The sequence below is a fragment of the Erpetoichthys calabaricus genome, chromosome 5 (assembly GCF_900747795.2).
Source record: "Erpetoichthys calabaricus chromosome 5, fErpCal1.3, whole genome shotgun sequence".
Lineage (NCBI taxonomy): Eukaryota > Metazoa > Chordata > Cladistia > Polypteriformes > Polypteridae > Erpetoichthys > Erpetoichthys calabaricus.
This window is the reverse complement of record NC_041398.2, coordinates 203653498-203661175: the sequence shown is the minus strand read 5'-3', so window position 1 is coordinate 203661175 and position 7678 is coordinate 203653498.

Below are 7678 nucleotides of genomic sequence, written 5' to 3'. Positions count from 1 at the left end.
TGTATAAGTATGGGGTGTAGCATGGGTCCAAACACACCACTAATTCAGTTACAAAGGTCATGTAGTGGTTTTTGGCATCTCTATCAGCTGAGAGTTGCAGTAGTCCATCATAGAGAGAGCAATGTTACCAAATGAAATACTTAGAAGAGTGGTTAGCCTGACCTGGTGATTTTTTTTATTTTAGTTTTAACATGATGTTTCATCTACAGTTTTCACTGAAATTTGATAATTGAAAGAAGCAAATAATTTTTTTTTGTGGCGGTGGAAATGGTATAATTAAGAATACAGGGAAAACAAATGTAGGAAGAAGAGGAAGGGGCTGTACCATTCCTGGAGAAACCAGTAGAGCTTGAACAGGGAGAACACCAAGTTATTAGACACAAAAGGACTGATAAGAAAAGAACATCTTGAATCAATCTCGATGTGAACTCTTATCTAAAGTTCATATGTGGAAGTGATAGGCAAAGAACGGTAAATCACAATAAAAGCTGATTAGAGGAGGAAGCATTTTGAGCAGAACCATGCTCTTTTGCAGTTGAAGTAGCTTTGTAGAGTTGCATGATTCCCACTGAAAAACTTGATTGTAACAGACTTCGTAGCTTTTCTATTTTATTAAAAATAAGAACTTTTGCAGAACTGTGTATGTTAGAGATTTTAATGGAAATTGAAGAAGGAAGATGGGATGATAGTACTTAGTAGCAAAAAAATTAAGAAAAGGCTTTTAAATAATAGTGATCCACTTAGAGTCTGCTGGAAAGCTTTCAGTGTGCAGCAAGTAGCTGAAAGTAAAATAAACTTATGGGAGCAGGTTACACAAGATGCAATGTAAGTGATGTATTGAAATGGGGTTCAAATAGTGGGTATGTGAATTCAATAAATGTTGATGTGTGTTTTAAAAAACTTTTAGGAAACTGTAGATTGGCAGATGAGTTAGGTGACCTGGCTGTCACTAGTCTTACATTGTATTAGAATGTCTGTAATCTTTGAAGTGATGAAGGAGGCTGTGAACCACCACAAGGCGCTCCAGCCGTCCAGCCCGACACAGACAGGCAGGAGACATGAGTTCCAGCACAGCATACATTTTTTCCACTGGGGAAACGTTTTTACTTCGCTCCCCACCGCAGTGCAGTACAGTGCACCAGGCACACACCAAATACACAATCACTTTCTTCTTCTCTTTCCGCCTCCACTCCTCCCCTAGCGAGCTTCGTCCTCTTCTTCCTGAGTCTGGCTCGTCTCTGCTAGGCAGCCACACCCGGGAGCATGCCAGGTGGCTTGTTAGGGAGGTCTGGAATTACTCACAGGTACGGCGGATGCCCAGGTTGAGCTCAGCAGCCCCCAAAGCTCCCCCTGGCAGGATCAACAGAACCCAACAGGACTGTGCCGACAAATAGAAATTCCCATACAACCCTGTGGGAATGAGGTGTCATTGCAAACCAGGGGGGGTGCCAAGTAGCAGTTCGGGGGAGGTAGCGCCCTTCAAAAGCCATCTCCCCCTGCCCTTTTAAGGAGACATACTGGCCGGGTAAAGACGCCAGCTGTCTCTCACCAGATATTCTTCTCGTGAGAAGTGGGTGATGGGGTAGGAGCAGCAGGAAGGTTGGTAACCAAGAACTGAAAGTAGATACACTACATATTCAGTGCAATTTATTTTTGATAGTATTAATTTTCTTCAGCTTTAAGGTGTGCAGAAATCCATATTTACAATGTGTAAATAGCAAATTGTTAAGCAACGTCTATCCGTGAACCCACAACTTGTATTTAACATGGAGTAAAACAGCACTATAATATACACATTGACATCATATTGAAATCTGGCCAACTGTACAGATAATAGCTGGCCTACCATATCGTTTATGATTGCTAAAAAAATATGAAGCAGTTTAACCTGACAGCTTCACAAGGCGTGGAAAAGCTGAGGTCCTACATGAATGATTTGTTTAAATATTATTTTTTTCAATGCAAAGAAGTAAGTCATTGCTACTCAAAAATACTTTATTTTCATTGCTATTTTAAAAGTGTGTATTGTTCCACTTTCTCATTTAACATTATACTATAGAATTATTTGGACTAGGTTTTATTTTGCAGGTAAAGCCATGCATATAGTAGCATGGCATGTGGATTAGAAAGGAATTATGGTGTAACAACACTTCCTTGAAAAGGTCAATTTGCAGAGGGCAATGATGCTTTGTAATTTCCTTTTATTCAGTTTCATTAAGCATGTAAACTACTAGCATTTATTCAGTAAACAGTCATTTTCCAATATATTTATCCCTTGTCAACTGAGAACCTTTATCTTGTCATTTTTCCACACATCCCATTTATTACCCTTATTTTAAGTACTTAAAACCTTGGCAGACTCTCTGAATGTTTTGATTTAAATACAGCTTTGTGCCCTCATGTAAGAAATCATGGTGTGAATACATTACTTGTTAATCAAGTTCAACATATTAATTAGTATCCTGCATTGCATTTCATTATGATGTTATTTGCTAATTACTCAGCATGTATTTAATGCCAGCTAATTCGGTAGTGACAGTACATAATCTTATAAAATTAAAAGTCCACAGATGGGTGTATGGTGCAGTGGAAATGAAATAGTGTCAGCCTTGTTATAATTCTTGTTGTAACCGGTGAAAACTTGAATTATCAGTTCTAAACATTTATGTGTTTTTCCCGGCAAATGGTTTGTTATATACTGTATATTTTTAAACATTAAAGGAAAAATTAACTATACTGCTCAAAAAAATGTAAGGAACACTTTTTAATCAGTGTATAGTATCAAGTCAATTAAATTTCTGGGATATTGATCTGGTCAGTTAAGTAGCAGAGGGGGTTGTTAATCAGTTTCAGCTACTTTGGTGTTAATGAAATTAATGACAGGTGCACTAAAGGGGCAACAATGAGACGACCCCCAAAACAGGAATGGTTTAGCAGGTGGATGCCACTGACAGTTTTCCCTCCTCGTCTGTTTTTTCACTAGTTTTGCATTTGGCTACGACCGTGTCACTACTGGTAGCATGAGGCGATACCTGGACCCTACAGAGGTTGCACAGTTAGTCCAACTTCTCCAGGATGGCACATCAATACGTGCCATTGCCAGAAGGTTTGCTGTGTCTCCCAGCACAGTCTCAAGGGCATGGAGGAGATTCCAGGAGAGAGACAGTTACTATACTCTAGGAGAGCTGGACAAGGCCATAGAAGGTCCTTAACCCATCAGCAGGACCAGTATCTGCTCCTTTTGGCAAGGAAGAACAGGATGAGCGCAACCAGAGCCCTAAAAAATGACCTCCAGCAGGCCACTGGTGTGAATGTCTCTGACCAAACAATCACAAACAGACTTCATGAGGGTGGCCTGAGGGCCTGACGTCCTCTAGTGGGCCCTGTGCTCACTGCCCGGTACTGTGGAGCTTGATTGGCATTTGCTATAGAATACCAGAATTGGCAGGTCCACCACTGGCGCCTGTGCTTTTCACAGATGAGAGCAGGTTCACCCTGAGCACATGTGACAGACGTGAAGGGGTCTGAAGAAGCCGTGGAGAATGTTATGCTGGCTGTAACATTGGTTTGGTGGTGGGTCAGTGATGGTCTGGGGAGGCATATCCATGGAGGGACACATAGAACTTTGCAGGCTAGACAACAGCACCTTGACTGCCATTAATCATCAGATGAAATCCTTGGACCCATTGTCAGACCCTATGCTGGTGCAGTGGGTCTTGGGTTCCTCCTGGTGCACGACAATGCCTGGCCTAATGTGGCGAGAGTATGTAGGCAGTTCCTGGAGGATGAAGGAATTGATACCATTGACTGGCCCCCACGCTCGCATGACCTAAATCCAATAGAACACCTCTGGGACATTATGTTTCAGTCCATCTGTCTCCGCCAGGTTGCACCTCAGACTGGTCCAGATCTGGGAGGAGATCCCCCAGGACACTATCCGTCGTCTCATTTGGAGCATGGCCGACATTGTCAGGCATGTATACAAGCACATGGGGGCCATACAAACTACGGAGTATGATTTGGAGTTGCTGCAATGAAATTTTGGCAAAATGGACTAGCCTGCCGTATCATTTTTTCAGTTTGATTTTCTGGGTGCCTTTGAATTCAGCCCTCTGTACGTTGATAATTTTCATTTCCATCAAATGATGTGGCATCCTTTCGTTCCTAACACATTACCCAGTTCATTTCAGTATAGATATCCAGCAGGATTTTTTTCCCATTTAGATCTGATGGGTTTTCAAAGTGTTCCTTTAATTTCTTTGAGCAGTAACATCCATCTTCAGAACTGGTCAGATCAGTCCAGGATTGTGGGGAGCTTGCACTGCTCTAGAATGAGAGATCCATCCATTGTAATATGTATCGTATGTTTTGTAAGTCGGAGTCTACTGAGGAAACACATTTGGACATGGAGAGAATGTGTACACATTACATAAGAAGCACCTCAGCCCATAACTGAACCTGAGTCCACATGTCGTAGAGAAGTACAGCTACCACTGTACTTTAAAAACTGCAACTTTTATAAATATAACCGTTTGATCTTTTAAATTTCCTTGGATCCTTGGAGACATCTGGTAAAGACACGGCGATAGTAATCAATGATAGTTTAAAATATGCCAAGTCCCCTTTACTGTTCATAAAATTAGTGTTGAGGATAATATTTGGATACGAGAGACACAGTGATGAGATGCCTAATGCTGCCTCCTTGCAGATTTTGAACCTAAGGTTGATTTCCTGCCTGAGCTTTCTCTAAATAGTTTGCAAGTTTTCTACAAACCCATACCAGATTCCTCTGGGGACTCCAAGTTAATTAAAAAAAAGAAAATGTTGTGAAAAGGTTGGTGCCACTAAATTAGCCTGCTGTGTTTGACTGTATTCTATGACAGGCTGACAACCATATCAAGGTTAATTCCAGATGTTCCCACATTGCTGCCTGGACAGACTACAGCTCTACAAAACTCTGTAAAGGAATAGCATGCTTAGAAAATATTTTTTTAAATTTTATTTTATGAAACACGTCCACACCAAAACCCTCCAAAAGATTTAGTATTTTATAGATTTAGGTATGCTGAATCTATTTCTGAAATTAGAATTTCTCTACCACAAATCATTACTGCAAATGCTTAAAATAAACTGTTTTATGGCACAAGTATTTTTCATGTTCATAATATTACTTCAAGTATGTTTCTTTTTCATTCTTAATGTTACTCAAGGTGGAAATAACCCAAAATCAAGCATTTGCTACACATTTTTTTGCTGTCAATCAGTATTTTTTTTATCAGTATCTTTTGTAATTAATTCAAAATAGCCAATAATTTATATTTAGAAGGTTAGAAAGACACATTTTTATTGTCTGTAAGAGAGAAAGTTTTTGTTTAAATGTTTTATACAGAAATATATAAGGTTGAGTTGATACATCCATTGTCTTGACTGGGTAACAGGTCAGCTAGCTGTAAAAGAATACACAGTCTTCTTTTATTATACAGTGTGTGCAACAATTTTCTTGGGACTACAAAGGAGGAAAACGAAGAGGAACTAGCTAAGGAGCTTTTCTCTTCCTACTTAGCACTTGAATGCAACATGTCTTTAAAAATGTATTTCCTATGCTCGCTTTGTTAGCAGATATTTGATAGTCATTCTACTGTGAAACACCTTCATATGATTATAAGAGGGATAAAAACTACAGAGTGACTAGTTTCTACAAAATAATTATCTTTAAAACAATTGGATGTGTAGTTTATCACTTTTAATTTTCAAAATATTACTTTTTTCTCTAAATTTTTTTTTTCATGTTAACCCTTTACCTCTCAAAAACTGGATGTGGCAAAGCAATTCTGCTGCCAGAATTTTGTGGACCAGTGTTTTTACAAAGTTTTGATTTTATTAAATTGCTTACAATTGCCAGTTCTTCAAATACTCATTTTTTCTACCACACATTGCTTCAGCAATGCATTTTTTCCATGTCTCTAAAGCATTTGAACCTGTATGTTTTTATGTTTTCTTTTAAAATTAAATTCAAGATATTCTCATATAGGCTGGCACAGTGGCTAGTGATGCTCCCTCACAGGATGTGGAAATTGACTTTGAATCCTGCTTGATCACTGTAAACTATGCATGTTCACTTTTTTCACTCCAGGAACTCTGACATTGCAGCAATATTCCAAAAATGTGTAGGATATTTTGATTGGTAGGTCGAAATTATCTCTACACGAGTAGTGGACTAGTGCCCATAATCCTGAACTGCATACACTGGTTAAAAGATGGATGGGTGGACTTTAAGATTGTATTTATTATACCATTGTAGCGAGGTTTTAGTTCTTGTTGGTTTACCTTTTAGATTATTTCTAGTTCCTGTAACCAGGGGTGCCAACACAGGTGAGGGAAACAGGTTTGGGATAGGCCCAGAATGGTCAGTGCAGAATTTCATTTTTTCGTAATTGTGCCATCAGTAGCATTATCGGCAAAAGTGACTTCAACAGCTTTGTGGCTACAGCAGGCAGGAATGCATAATGACTTGAACTGAGTGCAAATGTGTAGTGACAGAATAGGCAAGGCAGGCAATTGCCTGGAGCCTGAATTGGGAAGGGACCCCATAAGAGAGTCTGTTTAGATACTGTAGGCACTCATTGTAATACTCATACCACACACGCTACAGTGATACAGTCGGAAATCCCTCTAAGGGGGGACCCAATGTCTATTGCAAGAGTGTTTGTGATGAGCGTTACTTTTTTAGTAACTTTAAATGTAATCAGTGCCACTTTCAGAAATCATGAAGAGAAAGTGAACATTGGAAAAAACACAAGAAAAAGAATAAACAGGGCAATGATATATAGTAGAGTCTGTAATGTTGACTCAGGTATTCCCGTATTTACTTGGATGTACTTAATTGGAGTGATTTGGAACTGAACTGCGAAAGTAGTCTGTTGGAGTGGAAGCAAAACCTCACACACTGTGAACAAATGGGCGGAGTGTTTCACACCAGTAGGGGATGAATGGCGGATAACTTCTTTGGAGTGAAAAACTAGTTTGATCCATCAGTAAAACAAAAATTACAGTTGGAATAAAAAGTCAACATCCAAGAAACCAACGACCCGCAATCTATGCTCAAGTAGTAAAAGCTTGAACATGAGTGTCCCATACCAAACCTACTGAACTCCAAAGATACAGAAGCAGGCCCCATGGATTTTTCTGCCTAAGGCTCCCAGAATCCCTAGAATCTCTTCTGACCTTTATGAAAATTAGCCTCCTGCTTCTAGTACCTCACTGACCGCCAAAGGAAAAAGCAGCCACCCACCTCAGCCAGATTTCAGTTATTCCACAGAGGATTGTGGTCTAAATCTGAAATCCGTGAGAGATTACCTACTTAAACACAAGGGTGCAAATAAGGGGGAATTGCAAAGGAGGCATTGCATGGAGACCCATAGCAGACAGGGCCCATAAAGAGCATTGCTCATTCTTTAGCGACTATGACTCCCCTCCAGAACCCCAAACCTCACCTGGTCGCAGTAGACCAAAGTACATCTCTCTGTCTTCATTGCTATGGGTCATGCATACCCACTTTAAATGTTGCACCTTTCTTGCACGCATCCATGTACCAAGAACCACTTTGACTGTCTTGCAATCCTGTCGATGCAGTGGGGGTTTGTGGGTCAAGGGAGTTTTATCGATATCATTAATGACT